Source organism: Cryptomeria japonica, chromosome 2 (genome assembly GCF_030272615.1).
Source record: "Cryptomeria japonica chromosome 2, Sugi_1.0, whole genome shotgun sequence".
Taxonomy (NCBI): domain Eukaryota; kingdom Viridiplantae; phylum Streptophyta; class Pinopsida; order Cupressales; family Cupressaceae; genus Cryptomeria; species Cryptomeria japonica.
Genome location: NC_081406.1, coordinates 180,074,341 through 180,101,433, shown reverse-complemented (window position 1 = coordinate 180,101,433; position 27,093 = coordinate 180,074,341).

Genomic DNA, 27,093 nt, shown 5'->3' with positions numbered 1-27,093 from the left:
TCTCCAATCTAGTTCTGTTTATGATTTTGCATTTTCCATTTTTGAACTGTAACTAAAATCCTTTCTCAACTAACTAACGAACACTCAAAAGATTAAGCTTTAAACCTTCTACATAATAAAAATTGTCAGTATTATGCTTACCATCCAAAGATATAGTGCCTTTTCCTTTGATTAAACAATATTTATCATCTCCAAACCTTACTAGACCTCCATGAATTTCCTGAAACAATAAGAATTTTCTTTTATCACCAGTCATATGATGCGAGCATCCACTATCTATTATCCATTCATCCTTTTCTTCAATTTTTGTTGCCAGTGCTTGCTCTACCAGTTTGACAATAGGTGTCAGTTGATCATATTTTATTGCAACAAAATCCCATCCGCTATCTGCTGGATCTTCATCTAAATCATCTGTAACACCTTCATCTGCATAGTAACATGACTTATCTCTGTTTTTCTTAAATCTATATCTCTGATATTTTCAGGGTTAGGCTTATATGATCTTTTTGCTTCCTCCCTTAGTCTTGCATGTCTATCAGGACATCTAGAAGCTATATGACCAACTTTATTGCAATTAAAACATTTCAAAGGTGCTTTACCTTCATACTTACTTCCTACTAGAGCTTTACACATCTTCCTTGCAAATAGTGCTTCAAGTTCTTCATTTTCTCTCCTCAAATCTTCAAGTTCTTTTGAATAAAGTGCTTTCCAATCAGTTTTGTCAGATGATGATGATGTTGATACTGATGATGATGCTTTGAAAGCTAATTCAATCTCGACTATAGCAACAAGAACAAATTCCTCAAGCTCGAATGTTGAAAGTTTTCCAACCAAAGTATTTCTAGAAACTGAAGTATTAGGCATTGTTCTCATTTCATTAATAGCAGTCACTTTCATTTTGTAAGCCGGTGGCAATGCTCTTAAAACTTTAGACACAATTTCATCTTCACTTAAGGATCCTCCACAACATTGTATTCCTAAAACAATTTCATTAACTCTTTCCATAAATGCAAAAATTCTTTCATCTTCTTCCATTTTTAAATTTTCATACTTGACCCGATAACATTCCAATTTTGCAATTTTGATAGTGGTATCTCCTTCATTCAGTGTTTCCAATTTATTCCAAATAGCTTTAGTAGTAGATCAGTCTGATAATCCCATGATTTGCTGATCTGATAATATGCTCAGAAGTGCTTCTCTTTCTTTGCAATCATTGTCCATGTCCTTAGCCAATGTTGGTGGATGAGGCTGATTCAAAACAAGAGCAACATAGCCATTCTTTGTAACATCCCATATATCTCTTCCAATGCAATTCAGATGTGTTTCCATTCTGATCTTCCATATACCATAGTTAGTTCCATCAAGCTTTGGACTTTCGTTCTTGAAAATATTTGTTGCCATAGGATTTCCTCAATTTGTTAGGCTTCTGCAAAAAGAGGACTTAGCTTTGATACCAATTATTAGGACCCGGGAAGGACAACTGAGAGGGGGGGTGAATCAGTTGCTAACCAGTGTTCAATAAATTATAAACCAAATGATAATTATTACAACTTAATCTTTGTATCTGTAAACTAAACTTAAATGTTGATAAAATAGTTTAATAGTTATAGTAGTACCAGTGAAACTTAATGCATGAAACAGAAAGAGAAACAAAATCCACAACACATAATGCAAATATTTTGATGTGGAAACCCAATAAGGGGAAAAACCATGGTGGGAAACCTTACCCACAATCAGATGATACTACTGTAGATAGTATGTGTATACAAATGAGGTTTGCACATGCAAAAAGACCAACCACCTAGAGCTCACTTCTCAATCACACAACAGGAGTCACACTGACTACAATTGGATGGTTAAATCCAATGATAATGTACTGCTCAATATAGCATCTGCAATGATGGATTCAGTACTAGTTTAAGTTCTAAACATGAGTGCCAAACACCTTCATAAACTTCCTTCAACCTTCAAATAATGTATGTGTGATTCGCACAAGGATCTTCTTATTTTCTCTCTTCAATATTAGAACACACTCATACCATATCTTATATCCTGATCTTCAATAAGATCTTACAATCATTTATACAAAACCTAAGACCAAATGTGTAGGTCGGCTCACTAAAGATATTTACAATTAAATCAATTACAAACAAGTCTTGATGCGATACAACATGTCGGCTCAATTCATTTACCACATTAACCAATCAATAAACCAACTCCATAATGTATCGTGCTGATATGGAGTATCGATCCATAACCTAGACCTATCTGCCGGTAAAGGCAAATCTGTCAACCCGATTAGACCAATAAGCAAAACACCAAATCCAAACTTCCAATCCATGCCTTTGACATAACCAAATGATATCTAGATGATAACAAATCATCATCGCTGCCGGTGAACCATACAACCTGCTAGTGAACATATACCGATGACTGTGCATAAGCCACTAACAATACCGGTGAACCATAGTGTTGGTTCAACAATAAACCAATATAACCATAGTGCCAAATCAACATTGTAGACTTCCAAGAAGATAAGTGTTGACATCAATGACAAAACCAATGCAACACATGATGAAGTCATCCATAATACCAATATCCTTATCTCTTTCTTTACCAAAGACTCAATTCGATGAATTTCATCTTTGAACTTTTGTGTGGTGGTCAGTCACCTCAAACAAAATTTGTATAACATTTCAGCTACTTCTATAGACTTCTTGAAATTCAATAAATTAAGGATTAGCACCTGATGTGATTTCTACATTTCTCTGTCACCTTCTTTTACAAATTTGTTTCTGTAAACTCTTCCTCAGCACCACTACCATCACTTTTAGCTATTCTCTCAACAACAATTTCTACAAGCTCCTCTGAAAGATGATAAACAACATCAATAGCAACCAAATTATTCTAAAATAAGTACTTCACAAATGCTTTCTCAATAACATCTTGCTCATAAGATACATTATTGTGATATTAATCACCAATCGACTGCACACCACCAGGATTCCTAATCATTTCGATTACCTTATCTTTAGTAAGCTCATCATTATTAGTTACCTTATCAACACCTTTCTACACTTTATTGTTTTCTTACTCTAAACAAATTTCTATTATACATTCTTTTCTTCTTCTTCATCATCATTGTCAATAGTCAGTGGTTCAATATTCTGAAGAACACAAATGGACACTAAGAGGGGGTGAATCAGTTTATTTTAAAACTTTTAACTATGTGCAAATACTGAAACTGCAAATTAATTAAGAACATACACACACAAATCAAACTACAACATAAAATATACGAGGAGAAACCAATGTGGGAAAAACCTCGATGAGAATAGTTGCTAGAGTCTACTTCTCCAATCCAGCCTCACAGTGAATAACATATTACAAAGTTTAGTGCACCAACCCAAGGAGAAACAACCCCTAAACTTTAGGGAACCAACCCAAGGAGCACCAACCCCTGATTTTATGAGCACCTACCCCTACTCTGAGCACCCACTCAGAGATTTACAAAGATTATCAAAAAATTTTACAATACAGTTATAAAGCCTTGTTACAAATGAGTTTTGTGACACTTTCAAATTTCTCATAACTTGAGAAGGAATTTATTTGCTTGTTGAGGTTCTTCCTCTCTTTCCCCTTCTTCCTTTGTTTGTTTGTCTTCTTCTCTCTACTACAGATTCACCTTTAGTGTATTCTATGTTCTTTCTTTGTGCTTACTCTCTCTACTTCTATAGATATCTCTATCTTCTCACGACATCGATACTACTCTATTCAACACTCCCTCTTGGCATAAACACCACACTCAATTCAACACTCACACACTTATTTCATAGTCGACTTATTGAGGTATTTTTATCTTCACCTTGATATTTGTCCCAATAGCCACACCTACCAGTATCAAATCTCACCACATCTGCTGCTGGATATGTTTGACTCTGTACACATTAGATTTTATCTTTATTGCAAACTTGAATATTTTATTCAAGTCGGTTGTCTTGTAGATTTGCACCTATGGAGATTTTATTCTCTATCTAGAATATGATAACATATTTGCCGCCTATAGTAAATGCATCAAATATTTATTCAGATCATTCTCTATACTTAGATTACTAAGTTTAGTAATCTTTCTCTACCCAAATATTCAAGAATCCTTCCTTGAGCCACCCAACCTCTCTGCAACTCAGTTAACATTAATGCATTCTCCATCCTCTGTCAACCTACCCTAAAAAAATTGACAACTACCACACTTAGATCTATCATCACCAACTTCTGTGTATCAGATATATTCTTCATCCACCAAGGAGCTTCATGTCCTCATATTATTCATCTAGATCACATGATCAAGGTTGGTTAGTTTCCATGTAAAACCCTTGTGCCTATCGACATGCACGGATGTCATCACAAGTATTCTCAATCAATATCCAAATCACCTAGTCTACCTAGGTCAACCACCACATGGACCATCGACTCAATAGGGCTATCTCATTCTTCCTTTTCATTATCCTGCATCATCATTTACAAGCTTTCTTTACCCATGCGAGTTGGCAGGATGCACAATTATTCAATTTATCTTGCCCCACAAGAGTTCTAACTTATGGTCATTGATATCATGGGATAGCGGGGGACATGTTTCCCTTTACTTTAGTTAGCCCGCATGACTTTCAGCATGACCTCTTAACCCATGCGAAATAGGAGACTTTGTTGTTCTCTTAGTTCTTATTTACCCTATAGGGCCCTCCTTTCATCCCTCTGTAAGCTATGGGATAGCAAGATCCTTCTTCTCCTTCACTATCTTATCCCGCATGACAATCACACACCCACCTTGAATGGTGCGGGATAGTGGCAACCATTTACCGCTATCTTCATGTTACCCCACATGACCATCATCTCGTCCTACTTAGCACTGCAGGATAGCGGGATACATATCTCACTTCACCTTATGTTGCCTCAAATGACTATCACTTCTCACTTTTTGATGATGTGGGATAGTGGGAAGCCTCTATCCATTCATCGACTTCTAATCCCAAAAGAAAAATATATTTTTGTTATCATGGATGTGGAATAGCGGGGGATACCTTTCCCTTGTCTTTTTCTTGTCTCACATGGTCACAAAACCCTTGTTCATCTTTCTATGGGATAGCAAGAAGGGTCTTCAACCTCAATGAAATTCTTATCCCACACGACTAGTGCATCATTCTTTTTAGTGTTGCAGGATAGTTGTGGATGGCGTTCTCTTCATTCAAGTGTTATCTTGCATAGTCTCTTTCTTTTATTCGAACACACCGTGGGACCCACAGACACACATGAACCAAACAACTGCTGCCATAATCATGGCTCACCATACCCAGCTTGTAACTCAGTCAAACACTATAGACATCCTAGCCGAGTGTTTTGTGTGAGAAAAAACGTATCAAAGAGGCCTTACATGTACACCTCACCAACACGTAACTCCGAACCACTGCCAACACGTGGAGATAATGAATCTATTCGAGGACCCTATAGCATAAGATGGCATGTTATGTAAAACACATGCATGCCAACATAATCTGTGTGTTATGTGTTATGCACTTCACATGTCTTCTCCTATCTTCATGTTATGCATGACTACTGGCTGCTTCTCTACAACGTCTTGACATCCTTTGACATCAATGATAATAATGCCAACAATCTCCCCCTTTGGCATTGATCTCAACACACTTGCATACCACTGTCAGACCATTTCTCATTTTCTCCCCCTTTGACAACAATGGAAAAGGGTGAAATGACCAATTGCTCACGTTCTCCCCCTTTGATTTTCTATAGCAATGAATGGAACTTCCAATTTTGATCATGACACATTTATAATACATTAGAAATTTCCTTTACAACTTCTTGAAAGATGTCCTATCTTCATGTTGGTCAACCCATGCTACCTGTAGCTAGATGAACCATTATTATAATATAAAAATTAGTGCCAATACTACTTATAAAAATTTAGAGCTCCCTCTGAGACTATGTGGAGATTCAAGGTGGATAGTGTAGAATAGTATGCCCTCGCTGAACCATAGACTACAAAAAAAATTTAAGTGTTGAAGGTGGGTAGAAGAATGCCCAATTTCTGTATCAGATATTTAAAGTTGTCCTTGGGTAGGGGCTTAGTGAAAATATCAGCAATTTGTTCATGGGTGCACACATATTCAACTTTTACCTCTTTCTCTATAGCCTTTTCCCAGAGAAAATGATATTTGATTGCAATGTGCTTTGTCCTAGAATGCATGACATGGTTCTTTGATATATTGATTTCACTTGAGTTGTCACACATGATGGAAATAGGATCTGAAAATTCTACTTGAATGTCCTTTAATGTTTGCTTCATCCATAACACTTGTGAGAAACATGTAGCAACTGCAATATACTTTTCTTCAGTAGTTGATAATGAAATGGATTCTTTCTTCTTGTTGTTCCATGACACTAACCTATCTCCAAGGAAGAAATCTCCACCACTGGTGCTTTTCCCATCATCTACACATCCTACCCAATCAAAATCAATATACCTGCTTGCAAAGCAAAATTTCCTTTCTTTCGATACCATAAGCCATAAGTAAGTGTTCCCTACAGATACTTGAATATCCTCCTAACAACATTGACATGTGATTTTTTAGGAGCTTCTTGGAATATTGAAACCAATTACACTACTTGAACGATATCAAGCCTTGAGGCTGTGAGATACAATAGACTTCCAATCATTAATCTATACAAAGATGATCTACACTAGGTGACTCATCATCTTTGCTTAGCTTGCATCCAATCACCATGGGGGTACCAACCGGTTTGTTGTCCTCCATATGAAATTTCTTAAACATGTCTTTAGCATACTTGGTTTGAGAGATGAATATGCCTTTATTCTGCTGTGATATTTACAAACCAAGGGAATAAGATAACTCTCCAAGCATGGACATTTCAAATTCTAACTACATCTGATCAACAAATTCCTTGCTTAGAATATCTTTGTTGCCTCCAAAGATGATGTCATCTACATATACCACGAATATGATCATGTGGTCTCCATCCACCTTAATGTAATTGTTGTCGGCATTTTCCTTTTTGAATCCTTGCTAATGGAGATACTTATCCAACCTATAATACCATGCTCTAGGTGCTTGCTTTAGACCATATAAAGATTTTTTTAAATTGAAAACGAAATTCTCATCTTCATGCAGCTGAAATCCTTTAGGTTTCTATATGTATACCTCTTCCTCAAGATTTTCATTCAAGAATGCAGATTTGAGATCAATTTGACATACTTTGTATCCTTTATAGGCTGAGAATGCTAGAAACATCTCGATCACTTCAAGTCTTGCAACTAGTGCAAATGCCTCCTCAAAGTCTATCCCTTCAATTTCAGCATATCCCTTGCATACTAGTCTTGCCTTGTTTCTTACTACCTTGCCTTCTTCATTTATCTTGTTCCTATAGACCCATTTAATCCCAATGACTTTTTTGTTTGTAGGTCTAGGAACCAATTCCCATGTTTTGTTATTTTCAATCTACTGCAATTCTTCTTCCATTTCATTCATCCACTTCTCACTCTTGCTAGCTTCATCATATGTCCTAGGTTCCATCTCTATCATGAGGCAGAAATTTACTTTCTCATTGTTCCTTTCTCTCCTTCTAGTTTGCACACCATCATTCTTGTTGCCAATAATCTAATCCTCAGATTGATTCTTTTGCACATATCTATTTGGGGCTTTTCTTGGCACTTCTTCTTCATGTTCACTCTTAGATTGATCTTCATCTTTAGCATATGGTTCTTTAGTTTGAGTTACTAAGTTTTTCTTTCCTTTGTGCATATCCTCATCAATTCTCACATGTACACTCTCAACTACCTTCTTTAGGCTTTTGTTGAAACACTTGCATGCCTTGTTGTGAGTAGAGTAGCCTAAGAAGATACCTTCATCACTTCTTTGTTCAAAGATACCTTGTCCATCTTCATCTATTTTGATGAAGTATTTGCTGCCAAACACCATGAAATACTTGATTGAGGGTCTCCTATCATACCATAGTTCATAAGGTGTCATATTGTTTTTTACCCTTAGTTGTACTCTATTTAAGGTGTATACAATAGTATGAACTTCCTCTTTCCAATAAACATCAGCCAGATTTTCTTCATTTAACATTGTTCTTGCCATTTCCTTGGATGTCCTATTCTTCCTTTCCATAATGCCATCTTGTTGTGGTGTCCTAGGGGCTGAATACTCTCTTGATTCCATGTATCTCACAGAAGTCCTCAAACTCATTTGATGTAAACTCACCTCCACAGTCTGATCTTAGACATTTCATCTTGTATCCACTTTCCTTCTCAACCATTATCTTTAAGACCTTGAATCTCTCAAATGTTTGTGACTTGTCTTGCAAGAAAGTGACCCATATAATCCTAGAAAAGTCATCTATAAGAAGCATGGAGTATCTTTCTCCATTTAAAGCTCTTGTTCTTGTAGTCCCACATAAATCAGTATGCACAAGCTCAAGAGGTCTTGTAGTTGAGTATTCTATTGTCTTGAAGCTTACTTTATTTTTCTTCCCTCTTTGGCACTCATCATAGAAGGTGCCTGCAGGTTTCATAATCTGTGGTATGTGCCTTACATATATTTTCTTGCTCACTTTGACTAAATTGTCAAAATTAATGTTTCCTAACCTCCTATGCCACAACCAGCTCTCATCAACGTTTCCCATCATGCACTAAGACTCAAAACATTACTTCAAGTTGTATACATTTCCATCTATTCTTTTACCTTCTACCACAAGTTGACCATTACTTTCTTTTCTGATTTCACAACCCTTGGAATCAAATATAAACTTATATCCTTTGTCACACATATGACTCACACTTAGAAAGTTATGTTTCAGACCTTCCACATAATAAACATCATGAGCTTTTAGCTTGTCATCTATGTTTAGAGTACCTTTACCCTTGATTTTGATTGATTAATTATCTCTAAACCTTACTGAACCACCATTCCAATCTTCAAGTTTAATAAATTTCTTCTTGTCACTAGTCATATGGTTCGAGCATCCACTGTCTACTACTTACAACTTTTTCCTTTTAGAATGTAGGGTAGTTTGAACAATCAAACTTGAATCAACCTTGTATTTATCCTTTTCTTCCCAAACTTGTTTGGTTTCTTTCCTCTTTCCTGCTATCCCATTCGGTTCTAGTTTTGCATTAGGTTCAAATGTTGACACTGTCTTCATTTTCTTAGTAGTCCTAAGCTTACAATATTTAGCAATGTGTCCCAAGTTTTGACAATGATAGCATTTTTCATTTACATTAAATGATGCATTTGTAAAACTATTGTAGGACTAAGATACATTTCTCCTACATTCATAACTCCTATGACCATGTTGCAAGGTGTGCACCCTTGGTCTCCTTGTGTTGTGCAACACAACTCTCGGTTTTGTGACATGGCTTAACTGCCTCATGTAGATTCTATAAGTCTAGTGGTTGTATCAAGAATTAATAGGTCAATCTTTTGGTGCAATGACACACACACTTATTACAAGTGGTATCAGAGCTTGGTCATAGGTTCAAACCCCTCACTTGTGCTAGGGAGGGATTGTTGCAAGGTGTGAGCCCTTGGTCTCATTATGTTGTGCAGTGCAACACTCGAGTTTGTGATATTTCTTAACCACCTCTTGTAGATTCTATAAGTCTAGTGGTTGTATCAGGCATTAATAGGTCAATCTTTTGGTGCAACAAAAACCACACTTGTAACAGACCATATTCATTACATTGATTACAAACAACATTCATATCCTTAAGAGCAACAAATTGATTTCTACTTTCAAAACTAGGTGGAGATCTATGCATAAGCTTATAATCAACTATTCTATGACCATAAGTGTTACATTTATAGTAGTAGCCATGGAATTGAGGTACATACCAATCATTATTGAAGTTGTTTCTTATTGGTCTTCTTGGAGCAGCATAGTTCAGTCTTCTTGAGCTCTTCCTTCTTGTATCCTTGACCTTTGTGAAGCCTCCATCATTAACATTTTTTTTTTTTTTTTGGATCGACATGCTGGTTCATTGACTGATTCTTTGCAGCAGCAACATATGTCTTCTTCTCATTTGGCTTACTGACTATGAATGTTTGTTTGACTTCACTTTCACTTGAAGAGGTGAAGTGTGTCTCTTTGCCTAATGAATCTTTACTATTAGAACATTGTCCCTTTTCAAATCCAACACCATTGATGTGCTTGTTGTGTTTCTGCTTACTTAACATTTTATCTAATTCTTCATTGTTTCCATCATACTTAATCCTTGTGTTGAGTTCATCTTTTTTCTTTTCTAATTCTCTTCTTAAATTTACAAGATCTTCTTCCAATTTTTGACACTCATTCTTCTTTTCTAAGTCTGATTTTGTCTTTTCATACATCATTTTTGCTTCTTCCAATTGAATTCTCAAATAAGAAATTGTTGTCTTTACTCTTCAAATGATTTGTTTAGTAGATCTTGTTCTTCAACAACAACATTCTTGTACTTTTTATATTCCTTTCACACTTTTCTAAGTTCTTCTAGTGCACTCACAAGTTCATCCTCAAGGTCTACTTCAACTTCAATTTCCTCTTCTTCATTGTCAATGATATGTTCAACAAATAATTCTTCTTGTGCCATAAAGAGATTGACTCCTCTTTCACCTTCACTACAAAAATCTTTAGAGACACTTTCTTCATCAGAGGCAACATCTTCAAATGTGTAAAGACTTATCTTTCTCCTAAAATTTATTCTCCTTAGTTTATAAGAATTCTTCATCTTTTCCTTTCCAAAAGCCTTCATGTTTTTCTTTGCATCTTCATCTTTTTCTCCATAAGGGCACTTAGATGCAAAGTGTACAATTTTGCCACAATTGAAACATTTTAAGGGCAACTTACCTTTGTACTTTCCTGAGCCTCTTTTGAGATTCCTTACAAATTTTGCTACAATGGCATCAAAATCATTTTCATCCTCATTTTTTGCTTGTTCTTTTCCTTCCTCTGTGGTATTGAAGGCAACCTCTCTCTTTGAAGGTTCAAGACTTATTGTTCTCATCTCATAGGTTGATAGAGAGCCAAACAATTCATCCATAGAGAAGGTGGTTAGATCCTTAGCTTGTTCAATGGCAAAGACTTTGGTGTCATACTTTGGATTGAGAGATTTGAGTACCCTTTTGACTATAACTTCATCTTTAACTTCTTCTTTGAGTCACCTTATAGCACTCACATTTTTATCCACTATTTGCAAATAGTTAGCTATTTTATCCTCATCCTTCATTTTTTTAGGTTTTCAAATTGAGCTCTCAGATTTTGTAGTTTGGCTTCTTTCACTTTGGTATATCCTTCATATATAATTTGTACTTTGTCCTATGTTGTGTTTGCTAATGTACAGTGCATGACTTTCATGAACTCTGTATCAGACAAGCCACTCAAGATTGCATTCTTATCTTTCACATTGTTCTCATATCCCCTTTTAGCATCAGGGTCAGTAGGAGGAACTTAAGGAATAGTGTAACCATTCTTCACTGACATCTAGACATCAAAGCCTAAAGAGGACAAGTAAATTTCCATTCTTCTATTCCAAAAAGCATAGTTAGTGCCATAAAATATAGGTGCTTTAGAGGAGGATTCAATTCTGGCTATTATGTTCATAAGACAGGATCTACCCAAGCTAGAGAAAGCTTTACAGTAAGGGAACATAGGGCTTTGATACCAATTGAAGAACACAAATGGACACTAAGAGGGGGGTGAATCAGTGTATTTTAAAACTTTGAACTATGTGTGGAAATACTGAAACTAAAAATTAATTAAGAACATACACATGGACAAATCAAACCATAACACAAAATATATGAGGAAAACCCAATGTGGGAAAAACCTCAGTGAGAATAGCTACTAGAGTATACTGCTCCAATCTAGCCTCACAGTGAGTAAAAAATACAAAGTTTAGGGCACAAACCCAAGGAGAACCAACCCCTAAACTTTAGGGCACCAACCCAAGGAGAACCAACCCTTGATTTTATGAGCACCTACTCAAAGGAGCACCTACCCCTTCTCTAAGCACCCACTTAAAAATTTACAAAGATTATCAAAAATTTTACAATACAGTTATAAATCCTTGTTACAAATGAGTTTTGTAACACTTACAAATTTCTCATAACTTGAGAATGAATTTCTCTACTTGTTGAGGTTCTTCCTCTGTTTCCCCTTCTTTCTCTGTCTAGTTTGTTAGAAACAACCAAGAAGAAAAACTGAGAGGTAGGCTAAATCATTTTTTACCAAATCAAATAATTTAAGCACAATCTTAGATCAAAACAACTGGAGCAAGAATAAAGATAAAGACAATAGAACCAACACACATAACACCAAGATTTTGACATGGAAAACTTAGTTAAGGGGAAAACCACGGTGGGAACCTACCCACAATAAGATGATACTCTACAATAGTATGTGTAAATATTACAATGGGGAATGCACATGCATTCATGCACACTACCTAGAGATCACTAATCAAAATAAGATGACCAAGAAGGCTCCAACCTTCAAGGAAGGCTCACTACCTTACAATAAGATTTAGACTACAATCTAGATTACATGAAATGCAAATATAACATCTCCTAATGCCTGATGATAGTTCCAGTTAAGCACATATGTTTGTCCTACAACAATCTCTTCTTAATTCACCACACCAAACAATAAATTTGCTTAGGCTCACATACACCATTCTTTGATAATGCAGACACCTCATCGAAACATTAAATTACATGACTATACCACCTATATATACAAATCATTAACCTTGACAACAAGGTTGGCCAAACCCTCAAACCTCAATTACAAAATTACATCTCATGATACATAAATCAACCAGTGGACCAATACAATGACATAGCATGGACCTAAACCAAATCTCCAAACATGCATCACCACTAGAAATCTTGCCAAGATCAACCTCAACACGCTACACCACCAAGAATACCTCATAACACGAAGAATATCATTGGATCAACAAAATCACCAAGAATGCACACAAGGATCAATGAGGACAACCAAAACAAATAGGACATGATCATGAAACACCAACAAGTACATTAGAACCATCCACAATAGTTGCACTAACACCACTTATTCAAATATTCATTGATCAACACGCTAACTCTCAAGAACACTCAACAACAAAAATTTGGACTAGAAATATAGCTTGCGGAGCACCAAATCACACACCATATAACATAAAGATACACGTGAACATCTAAAACATTATCCCAAATCCGCAACCAAAGATATGATCATACCGAAGCTCACCTAATCAAACACCAAACTTTGCCAACCACATAACATAAAGACTGAACTACGAACCAAATCAAATAATATGATCTTGAGTAAACTTTTAGTTCACTAAAACCAATAAGGAATGAAGTGTTAAACAATCCCAAATAGATAAATCTGCCATATCAACTTAATGCAATCACCAAAACACCAAACAACTCTCACCAACACCAGGGCACAAGAATATGTTGACATCAATGACAACAATGTATCCTATCAGCAACAATATCCAACAATCTCCCCCTTTGGAATTGATTACAGCATATGAATGTGAAAAACAATCAATGCAAAGGAAATAGATCAACACCAACAATCAGCAAGAAACTCCCCCTAAGATCATGCACACAAAGATCTAAGGATAAAGCATTTTTTCACATGAATCTCTTCCCCTTTGACAACAATGCCAAAGACAGAATACAAATTATGCTCTCTCTGAAAACACATCTTATAAGAAGGACAATCTCCCCCTTAGGATAAACTCAATCCACTAATCATTTGAACCACTGACTACTTTGGCTGAGTAGCAACATCAACTCATCAACCCAAACAAAAAGATAAGGCTTTGAAATCCACCAGATTGATGCAACTCCATGCATCTAGTTCTCAACAAGAGGAGCATAGACCCCTAACTTGTCTCTAAAATAGACTTAATATATTTGTAGGAAAAGGTTTAGTGAAAATATCTACAATCTAATCCCTTATAGATATATATTTCAATCTGACTTCTTCATCACTGACCTTCTGCCTTAAGAAATGATATTTTATGGACACGTGCTTTGTTTTAGAATGCAACACTAGATTATTTGAGATATTGATAGCACTTGAATTGTCAGATTATATAATAGTAGGCTCATCATATACAACTTTAATAACCTTCAACATTTGCTTCATCCAAACTACATGAGTATGGCTACTAGCAACAACAATATATTCAGCTTCAACAGTAGATAAAGATACAACATCCCATTTCTTACTGGATCATGAAATCAAATTCTTTCCCAAAAATAATGCTCCACCAATAGTACTCTTCCGATCATCAACATCACCAGCCCAATCAGTATCAGTATATGCACATAGCAGGAAATCATCATTATTCAGATACCGTAAATCATAGTCAATAATCCCCTTCAAGGATCTGAAAAATCCTCTTCATAGCAATAACATGACTCTCTTTAGGATCTCATTGAAATCTAGCACAAAGACAAACATCATGCATAATATCGAGTCTAGTCTGAGTTAAGTAAATTAATCCACCAACCATAGATCTATACAAAGTCTGATTAACTTTTCGAATATTCATCATTCTTAGACAACTTGCATCCAGTCACCATAGGAGTTCCAACATGCTTAGAATTAGCTAATCCAAACTTTTTCAATAATTCCTTCACATACTTAGATTGACAAATGAAAATACCTTTACAAGTCTGGTTGATCTGCAATCCTAAGATAAATTCCATCTCACTAATCATAGACATCTCAAATTCCTTTCACATATCATCAGAAAACTTTATACTCAAATCATCATCACCGCCAAAAATGATATCATCAACAAAGACTTCAACAATCAAAATGTTATCATTCTCAGCTTTGAAGTATAAATTACAATCAATAGTACCTTTATAGAATCCCAACTTCAACATGTTGGCATTGTGCTATCATTGATGTCAATCGGTATAGGATAACTACTAGTATAAGAGATGTATGTGCAACATTGTCATGGATGAGGAGAGGATGAGATATCTTTGATATCACCTTGTGTTGCAGAACATCAATAAGGTAAGAAAAAGAATTCCATTAAGAGGAATAATCACTGGAGTCACCGGTACACAAGTTAGTGCTTAACTTGTGTGGATGAAATGGACAGGTTACTGGTACAGTGTATCACTGGTAAGGAGAGTATAACAACTAGTAAGTGATGTGTTGACAATGAGGATGCTTGGATGTTGTTTGTGATGAAGAGGTAGCATGTTGCCTAAATCACATCAACACTAGAGGAGAAGGATGAACAGGTCACTGATATGTTGTGTGGTTGCAGAACAACAAGACTCCCATCGGATAGAGATGCAGTCACCATGTGAAGAGATGACTGATAATGAATGCGCCCACACCGGATCACATGTTCCTATTTGAATATATGTTGCACAAATAGGGAATCCACATGAGTGCATTGCGGGATGCAGATGATAAGGACTCACTTCCACTGGTAAGTGGAACTTATCTCCTATTATGCAAAGTATGCATCATAGTTATGTGAGATAAGAAATAAGATGTAAAGGCAAGTGTTTGAAGGAACACACCAGATCTATCGGTGAATTAAAGGAATTCCTCAAGTGCATGAGATCAAGAATATACACTAGATTGACAAAAAGGCATGTTGAGTTGCTGGTACAGATGAAGAGTGATGAGTTTGTCACTTTGACAAACTGGTTGAGATATGGTCTGAGCTGATTAGGAAGAAGGCAAGGTGTAGATATACAAGATTCCCATATAATGAAGATGTGCATAAGGTAGGTTATCAAGAGTGCTGACTAGTTGAGTGTTCCACCAAAAGAGAAGCAAAGTGCAAGGTTGATGACAGACCAGTTTGAGGGTTTAACCGGTAGAGAAACCTGGTAATGGAGTTGGTCAGTGACCTAACCCAGACCAACACAGTTGTTCAAGCAGAGGTGGATGCTGACATGGATGCCACGTGGAGTCAAGGTGGCAGACATGCACATAGCGGTAGATGGGGTGTGCACCAATGATGTTGTTGCAAAGTTGCTCAATATTAATGGTAGACCGCGTAAATCATGGGGCATGTTGCAGAGGCATTGGAAAGGTGTGCGGATTAAGGAAGGTCGAACTGAGGTGATCGATGTAGAGTGTCTTGGTGCAGGATGATGTTGATGATGAAATCTGTGAACCATTAATGGTGTTTGATCTTTTGTCTCACCGACTGACTATCTGTGTTTACTAAAACATAACAAACATGCTTTTAAAGGCATGTTAATTATGGTGATGTGCAGATAGTTGTCTAGGAGATCAGATTGGATAAGATTTGATTGTATTTGTTTTGCCTTGAGGTTGATGAGGAAACCCTAACTGCCTGAGAGTTGAATTAGCTTTTGGTGGGAAAACTAGGTTATAAATAAGGAAGCTAAAATTGGCTAGAGGTGTGAGTGTTGTCTCTGTATGTGAGAGAAAATCATTCAAGTACTCAATGAGTATTTGAAAACATACTAAGGGTGTGTGAGTGAGAATCGGGTTGGGAGGATCAACCGACAATAGTGAGAAAACCGGTAGTGTCCATACCGGTAGAGAAGAAGTGAAGGAAACTGTAGAGAAAGAAGGCATAGAACTGATAGAGTGTAGTACCAATAAAGAGCAATAGTGTAGTGGAGAGAAGAGGAAACCATAAGAGAAAGCCGACTGAGAGAGAACCGATAGTGAATTGGACATGAGATCTAGTAGAGAGATTTGAAGAAGAGTTACAAAATCCATTTGTAACAAGAAGATAACTTTGATATCAAAATATGTTTTTGTATTCACTGAGTTGGAGCTCGATGTAGGGGTTGTAGCTCCTTGGGTTGGTACCCTAAATCAGGGGTTGTAGCTCCCTAGGTTGGTGTCCTAAAATTCAGGGTTAGTGCTCCTTTGGGTTGGTGCCCATAAGCTATAGGAGTGGTACTTGTTGGGTTGGTGCCTTAAATGTTATAACTGAAGTATTTCATTGTGAGGCCGGATTAGAGCAGTAGTCTCCAACAACATTTCTCACTGAGGTTTTTCCCATCTTGGATTTTCCTCATATATGCTAGTGTTATGGGGTGTCCCTTAATGTGTGAATGTATTTGTGATTAGTCTCCCCACTAACCGGTAAGTCTGCATTCAGTTAGATCTATTAACTGGTATACTTGCATAGGGTTGTTAAAGGGAAAAGTTTGAGAACCACTAATTCACCCCCCTCTCAGTGGCGCATTGTGTCTAACAATTGGTATCAGAGCATAGGTTCCTAGTCAGATGAGGTTTCTCCAGCTTGGGTAGATTCTGGCTTAAGGACACAATGGTTTGTTTAGTGTCAATCCCTACTCTAGTTTTTTATGGTTCAAACTATTCTATTTGAAGTTGTAGAATGGAAGTCTACCTATCCTCTTTAGGGTTTGATGTGTGGATGTCCATTGTAAATGCCTTCCCTAGTAAAGTTAGTCCTCCCACCGATTCTGATGTAGAAAGAAGAAACCAGTGCAATGAAGGAGCTATGAAGGCTATAATCTGTGGGCTAACATATGATGTCTCTTCACAGGTGGATAAATGCAGATCAACAAAAAGCTTATGGGACAAATTGAAGAAGCTCTATGGAAATGATCCCACTACTATAGAGCTGGCCTGTGATGATAAGATGAGAAATGTATCTCATGTATCTATAGATGATGAAGATATATCTACTAGCATCCATAGCTTTAATGAAGAAGGAACCCAACTCTTCATGGCTCAAGAATCAGAAGATGAGAGGCACACATCTAAGAATGATCATGTAGATCAATCCTACCAGCGAGTTGTGTTTGTATGTGATAGTGAAGGTGAAGAAGAAGATGAAGCAGAAGTTGATCTTGAAGGAGAGCTTGTAAATGCACTTGAAGAACTCAGAAGAGTAAGGAATGAATACAAGCTATTCAAGAATGTTTCTATTGTAGAGAAGAACTGGTTCACAAAATACCTTGAAGAGTCTGAGAAATGCATCTTAGAGTTGAAGTCCAAAGAAGGAGACACCAAGGAGTGTCAGTGCAGTGATCTAGCCTTTGTGCTAGAACTAAAAGATAAAGAACATCAGAAGCTGCTTGGATAAATGGATGTTCTTCGAAATGACATTGAGAAATGTCAGGATGAGCTTAGGGTAAGGATCTAGTTTGACAACAGTAGTGATTCCTTGGACAAGATGTTGAAGAAGCAAAAGCATGACAAGGACACAAAAGGATTAGGAAGTGGTTTCGATGAATGTTCCACTAGCAAGAATGTCCCCCACAATGACATTTTGTTTGTCTCCTCAAATGGAGAAAACATGGGATAGACCTTCACTATACGAAATACTCCCTAGAAGAAGGTTGATCTAACCACAACTGGTGAAGACTTGCACACAAGAATGAAGATTGGTGCTGCAAGAAGGAGGAACAATGCAGATCCCAAAGGTAAAGAGAAGATGGGAGAAGACATCTTCACCAAAAGAAAGAACATGGGAAGATGACAAGGAAGACATCCTACTAATTGAAGACAAAGAAATGCTACCACCCACATGTCAAGACAAATGTGGAAGAAGAAAATATCAAAAGAGGAAATGCAAAGAATGGACAACCCAGGATCCATCCTCAAAGAAGGAGAAATGGAGATGCTAAACCAGTAAGATCTCCCCATGCATGGTAGAATAAATTTGTAAGTCATATTCCATCCTTCTCCAATTATTGCTTTGCATGCAATGATCATGGCCATAGGGCAGAAGAATGTAGAAAGAGATCTAGAAGGAATAATCTAGGATCTCATAGACATCATGCATATGAGAAAAATGTATCCAGGAGTATATACATGCATGTCCCCTCTCTTGGTTATGAAAATATTGTTTGTTATAACTGTAATAGAATTGGCCATAGAGAGGTTGAATTCAGGAAGAGGAAATTGCAGTCATATGGAGGCTGGTACAACAACTATGCTCTCCAGAAAAGTGGATATAGAGCATATGAAAGTTAGAGACCTGCATGGAACTGAAGAAGAAATGTCCCTGTAGGAGCAACAAGTCCACCGGTTTTAGTTGCTAGTCACAACAACATGACCAAAAGAAGATGATCAAATAGACATGTTAAGAGATTCCCCAATCATGAAGTTGGGATGAATGTTGTGTGCTACTGTAGCACTACCTCCAGTTGTGATGCAGAGTCCGGAAATGAAAGGACCCATCAGAAAAAGATGGTAAGACTTGCTCCCATGACTAAAAATGGGAAGAAGAATGAGACCAAGTAGGTGTGGAGGAAGAAGACCATGGATAGACACTGTGCATTCAATGCACATGTGATATCTCGTAAGGCCTAAAGGAGATGCAAGATCTCAGGGGGAGTAGTATATTGACCTAGATCATTCACCCCCTCAGTGAAGGACACTTTAAAGAACAAGGTGTTGTCGGTATGAAAGATGGAAATGAGAAGATAAGTGTGTGAAGTGGATGCCTGGGATACACACCTATAGATCGGTGTTGGGTCACTACTGTTATGTCAATGTATGACAAGATAACAATTTGAATCAAATACAAGGTGACACAAAATTTTAGGAATAATAGGAAGGTGCTCTCGTAGTGATAATGGACTAGTACAGGAAATCAATATGTGCAGGATGTTATCGACATGAATGCTAAACAAGTACTTGTAGGTTATGTAAGACAATGAGGTTGGAGATCATTGCATTAGTCCCAGTAACATAAAATGGTAATTTATGTCTTAGGTGATGTTGATGAAGACCTGAATGACATATATTGGCCTGATGGTTGATCATGCAGGCATGCATGTTTTTGGGCTAACCCATTTAATTTATGGCATGATGATGTCATTGTATGGCATTGTGAAGATCTAGGATCATGTCATAGGCTGTGGTGGATATGATGGAGCTAAAGATCATCAGATGATCTCGTGTGCACATATCAACTAGTATATGGAGTTGAGTTTAGCCATTATATTGGACATGACAGGCAATAAGAACCTAAGATGTATGACTCAAGGAAAGTTCAAGTGTTTATGAAGCAAAGCCACCAAGCTTGAACTTGTGAGGATACTGACTACCGAAACTATAGATGATAGAAATTGTAGTAGGAATACCCAAGAGAATCTCATGGTCAAGGTTATCTACTTGTCATTTGGTTGGTTGTATTCATAGTACAATCACATTTGATTATAAAGAAATTTGGGATCAAATGGGAGGTGATGCAGTTTGACCAGCAGGTAAGTAGTATTCATGGATGCATCTTTCTACAATTGAGTGCTTTAACAAACTGTATCATATTTGTATACTCAATTGGTGTTAGTTGATGGTTGAGTCCTCCATCTTAAGTGTTGTGACTTGAGAAGATGTAACAAGTGGTATCAAAGGAGGAGATGCATCCAATGAAGATAAAGATGGAGAAAGAATTATGCCAGTAACCGGTAAAAACAAGGAGGAATGATATCCTGACAGTGCCCTTTGCCATTGTTGTCAAAGGTGGAGAAAGATTTTGTAGTATACCACATACTACATGTGTGAGAATGGATTATACAAAGGGTAAGATTTGGATCACACAAAGGAGGAGAAAGATTATGTAGTATTTTGGATACTACATGAGTTGACATCAATGCCAAAGGGGGAGATTGTTGGTATTGTGTTGTCATTGATGTCAACTAGTATAGGATGACTACCGATATAAGAGATGTATGTGCAACACTATCATGGATGAGTATAGGATGAGATATCTTTGATATCACCTTGTGTTGTAGAACACCGGTAAGGTAAGAAAGAGAATTTCATTCAGAGGAATTCACTAGATTCACCAGTACACAAGTTATTGCTTGACTTGTGTGATAAAATGGACAAGTTACCGATACAGTGTATCACTAGTAAGGAGAGTATGTCAACTGGTAAGTGATGTGTTGACAATGAGCATGATGATTGGATGTTTTTTGTGATGAAGAGGAAGAATGCTACCTAAATCACATCAACACCGAAGGAGAAGGATGAACAAGTCATCGGTATGTTGTGTGGTTGCAAAACAACAGGACTCCCACCAGGTAGAGATGCACTCACCATGTGAAAAGATGACTGACAATGAATGTGCCCACACCAGATCACATGTGCCTATTTGAAGACATGTTGCACAAATAGGGAAGCCACATGAGTGCATTGAAAGATGCAAATGACAAGGACTCACTTCCACCGGTAAGTGGAGCTTAACTCCTATTATGCAAAGTATACATCATAGTTCTGTGAGATAAGAAATAAGAGGTAAAGGCAAGTTTTTGAAGGCTCACACTAGATCTATTAGTGAATTAAAATAATTCCTCAAGTGCATGAGATCAGGGATATACACTCGATTGACAGAAAAGGCATGTTGAGTTGCCAGTACAGATGCAGAGTGATGAGTTTGTCACTTTGACAAATCAGTTGAGATATGATCTAAGCTGATTGGGAAGAAGGAAAGGTGCAGATGAAAAATATTCCCATCTAATGAAGATGTGCATAAGGTAGGTTAGCAAGAGTGTTGACTAGTTGAGTGTTCCACCGAAAGAGAAGCAGAGTGTGAGGTTGATGACAAACCAATTTGAGGGTTTAACCGGTAGGGTTAGTAAACCAGTAGAGGAACCCAATAATTGAGTTGGTCGGTGACCTAACCCATACTGACATAGTTGTTTGAGTAGAGGTGGATGCTGACATGGATGCCACATGTAGTCAAGGTGGCGGACACACACACAATAGTAGATGGGGTGTGCACTGATGAGGTTGTTGCAGAGCTGGTCAATATTAATGGTAAACCTTGTAAATCATGGGGCGTGTTGCAGAGGCATTGTAGAGGTGTATGGCTTAAGGAAGGTCAAATTGAGGTGATTGATGCAGAGTTTCCAGGTGTAGGATGAGGTTGATGATGAAATCTATGAGCCATTAATGGTGTTTGATCTTGTGTCTCGCCAATTGATTGTCCATGTTTGCTAAAACATAGAAAACATTTTTTTAAAGGCACATTATTTGCGGTGATGTGTAGATAGTTGTCTGGGAGATCAGATTGGAAAAGATCTTATTGGATTTGGTTTGCCTCGAGGTTGATGAGGAAATCCTAACTGCCTGAGATTTGAATTGGCTTTTGGCGAGAAAACTAGGTTATAAATAATGAAGCCAAAATCATTGAAGGTTGTTATTGAAGGTGTGAGTGTTGCCTATGTATGTGAGAGAAAATCAGTCAAGTACTTAATGAGTATCTAAAAAGAGACTGAGGGTGTGCGAGTGAGAATCAGGTTGAGAGGATCAACTGGCAATAGTGAGAAAACTAGTAGTGTCCATACCAGTAGAGAAGAAGTGAAGGAATTTGTAGAGAAGACAAACATAGAACCAATAGAGTGTAGTACCAATAAAGAGAAGCAGTATAGTGGAGAGAAGAGGCAACTAGAAGAGAAATCCGATAGAGAGAGAACTGACAGTGAACTAGACAAGAGATCCAACAAAGATATTTGAAGAAGAGTTACAAAATCTATTTGTAACAACAAGATAACTTTAATATGAAAATATGTTTTTGTATTCACTGAGTTGGATCTCGGTGTAGGGGTTGTAGCTCCTTGGGTTGGTGCCCTAAAATCAGAGGTTGGTGCTCCTTTGGTTTGGTGCCCATAAACTATAGGAGTGGTACTCCTTGGATTGGTGCCCTAAATCTTGCAACCAAACTGTTTTATTGTGAGGCTGGATTGGAGCAGTAGTCTCCAGCAACATTTCTCACCAACGTTTTTCCCATATTGGGTTTTCCTCGTATATGCTAGTCTTATGGGATACCCCTTTATGTGTGAATACATTTGTGATTAGTCTCCCCACTAGCCGGTAAGTCTGCATTCAGTTAGATCTATTAACTGGTATACTCACATAGGGTTGTTAAAGGGAAAAGTTTGAGAACCATTGATTCACCCCCCTCTCAGTGGTGCATTGTGTCTAATACAACAAATACTTATCCAATCTTGCATACCAGGCTCTAGGGGATTGTTTCAATTCATACAAATCTTTCTTCTATTTGCATACCATATCTCCTTCATTTGATAAAGAAAACCCATCTAGTTTCTCAATGTAGACTTCCTCTTCAAGATCACCATTTAAATAGCCTGACTTGACATCCATCTAATATACCTAAATTTTTTTGTAAGAAGCATATGCAAGCAACGATCTAATGGCTTAAATTATAGCTACACAGTAAAAAGTCTCCTCATAATCTATACCTTCCATCTGAGAACAACCTTTTCATACCAATCTTTCTTTGTTTCTGACAACTTCATCGACTTCATTTAGTTTATTCCGGAACACCCATTTAGTACCAATCACATTTTTGTCTTTAGGTCTCAGAACAAGATCCCAACTATTATTCTTTTCAATCTGATTCATCTCTTCTTCCATTGCTTTTGTCCAATTTTCATCCTTACATGTTTATTCTACATCCTTAGGTTCAATATTTGAAATCAAGCATATCTCTTCAGCAACAATCCTTCTTCTAGTCATCACACCTTTATTTCTATCACCAATAATTTGATTTTCTAAATGATTCAATCTTACATACCTTAGAGCCTTTTGATTGTTCTCATTTACAGGCTCTTGCACTTCTTCACCGACAACAATAATATCTGGATTAATTGTCTCCACCAGATCAATCTGCTTTAGGATCTTTGGTTGTACAAGATTAGGAATGTCTTCATCATAAAAATCATATCTGCATGCTCTGATCTACTTTCCAATACATTCATCTACCTTCACATTTGCACTTTCAACTATCTTCTTCAGTCTCTTATTATAGCACTGGTAGGCCTTTCTCTTAGTAGAATATCTTGAATTTGTCCAACGCTTTTGATTTCTCTCTTAAGAAGCTAACCCACATCATTCTTGAATAGTCATCAATCAACAACATGAAATATCTGTCACCTTGCATGCTTCTTACTCTAGTAGGACCACACAAGTCAATATGAATAAGATCTAGCAATCCATTGGATGAATATAACTTACTCTTAAATGAAGTTCTCATTTGCTTTCCCATCTAACATTCCTTACGTACCAGATTAGCAAGCTTCACAATTTTAGGCATATCTCTAATAGCTTGAGTGACACTTATCCTTACCATGCAGTCAAAATTAACATGACACATTCTCCTATGCCACAACCAAGTTTCATCAATCTGAGCAATCAAACAACTTTTCTCACCAGCATTCAAGTGAAAGATATTACCTTTAGTCTTAGTTCTAGATACAATCTCTATACCGAAGGCATTTGGGATCTTACACTTAAAATTATTGAATTGAAAATCATATCCCTTGTCAACCATTTATCCAACACTCAAAATATTATGCTTACCATTGAAAGATATAGAACCTCTACCACGAATCACACAAGCTTTGTCATCTTCAAATATCACTATTCCACCATCATATTGTTGGCAATATGAAGGAATTGATTATGTGTTGTATTGATGTTTTGTCATTGATGTCAACACTAGCTATTTTGGTTGATTACCGGCAGAAAGGTTTTGGTTACTGGTAGAAGATCTTGTGTTACTGATAAGGGTTTAAGGTTTTACCGATAAAGCTTTTACTAAGAATCTTTGACAAAATGCATGAGTGGTGTTGGTGTGGCATCTAGATGGAATTCAAGATGCAGAAGGTGATCCTTTTTCATGCCTTGATTGATTGGAGATATCACTTTGGCATGGTGGACCCAGTTTTGGTCTAGTACCTATCTAGGTTATGGACCAGTATCATGTTAACGTGTTCTCTACATGTTACTAGGATGTTTTATGGATTGGTTAACATTGTTTTGGTCTTAAGCCGACATGGCATATCATTGAAATATGGATGTATGTAATGATATTATTGTAATATCTTTTAGGTGGCCAGCCTAATTGGTTTAGGCCTTAGGGCTTGTATAAATTGATGTAAGATCTCATTGTAGATCATGGTGGTGAAATATGTTCGTGGTCATGGAATGAAATATCATATGCGAAGGAGATCTGGTCGATCATAGGTGATCAAATTGGGTTTAAGTAAGAGGTCAAAGGCCTCTGGTATTGAGCTTAACTGGGACTATAATCAGGCATGGTAAATGCTATCTCTGGAAGTTCATTCTTCTGGATTGTTGTCCAATTATCTTGAGGTGGTTAAAACCTCTTTGTAGTCAGTGAGACTCCTTTGTAACGAGAAGTATGCTCTAGGTAGTCTGCCTTCTTTTATGTGCAGGCCCCTTATTGTATCACATACTTTCTATAGAAGTATCATCTGACTATGGATAGGCTTCCCACTGTGGTTTTTCCCTTTACCGGGTTTTCCACGTACAAATCATGGTGTTATGTGGTATGGTTGCATTGTGTTAATTCTCTGTTTCATTCTTAAGTTTATTGCTTACCGGTATCTATTTCTGCTATTCTGGTATTCAATGTTTATGTGCTTTGGTTAAAGGTTATAAAGTGGTTTGATTAATATAATCTATTGACAACTAATTCACCCCCCCTCTTAGTTGTCCACCGGTTATCCTAACAATTGGTATCAGAGCTTTGGTCCTCTTTTGAAGAAGCTTAACCATTTGAGGTAGATCCTATGGCAACTAATACTTCAATTCTACCGACAACTATTTTCCGAAGAGAAATCCCCAAGCTTGATGGAACAAACTATGGGATATGGAAAATCTAAATGGAGACTCATCTTAGATGTCTTGGCAAGGATATTTGGGAGATCACTAAGAAAGGATATACACCTTATGATCTGACATCTCGCAATCCTGCTCCTGTAGACTTGGACAAGAATATTAAAAATGATTAAAGAGATAGAGAAGCCCTCTTGTGTGCACTTACTGATCTAGAAATCATGGGATTGACTGATAAATCATTGGCAAAGGTTATGTGGGATAAATTGCAAACTCTGAATGAAGGTGATCCTATTGTCAAAATTTCTAAACTTGATGGTTACTAGGTAAGATATGAGAACTTGAAGATGAAAGTTAGTGAAAGAATTGCTACATTTATGGAAAGAGTAAATGAGATTGTCATGGGAATTGAATGTTGTGGACTATCTCTGAGTGAAGATGAAATAGTTTCCAAAGTCTTGAGAGCCCTTCCACCGGCTTACAAGATGAAGGTGACTACAATTAATGAATTGAGAACAATGGCAAACACTTTAGCTAACATAGACATTCCGATTGGGACATTATCTTCTTTTGAGCTTGAAGAATTTGGACCCTCTGGAGCTACAAAGTCTAAACCTACTTTTCATACATCATCATACACTGGCAAAAGTGATTGGAAAGCCCTATATGCAAAGGAATTGGAAGATATGAGGAAATAGGATGAAGAATTTGAGCAACTTGGAGCCTTATTTGCTAGAAGAGTACCTAAAGGACTGGCATGAAGTAAGTATGAAGGAAAAGAACCTTTTAAATGTTTTGCATGTAATAAGATTGGTAATTTTGCATCTAGATGTCTTGAAAGAAATGGAAAATTTGAAGAAAGAGTTAAGAAATCATTTAAGCCTAATCAGAACAGATATAGATTCAAGAAAAACAAACAATGCTACATAGTAGATGAGGAAGGAGTAAGTGATGACTCTGAGGATGAACCAACAATAGACTCTGCCAGTGGATCCAGCAATGGAAAGGAATAGGTGTTCAATGCTTTAAAGGAAGAGGAACCGGAACCGGCTATCAAGAATGAAGAAAAGGCCTTGGCAGCAAAAGTTGAAGACAAGGATGAATGGGTAATTGATAGTGGATGCTTGCATCATATGAATATAGATAAAAGAAAACTTTTGTCCCTGCAAGAATACAATGATGGTCAAATCAGATTTGGAGATGACAAAGCATGTATGATCAAAGGTAGAGGTATTATTTCTCTAGATGGCAAGCATAATATTGATAATGTTTATTATGTAGAAGGTTTAAAGAATAATATTTTAAGTGTAGGTAAATTGGTGGACAAGGGATTCCAACTTCATTTTAAAGAGAGAAAATGCAAAATCATTAACAAAACTAGTTTGGAGATTGCAA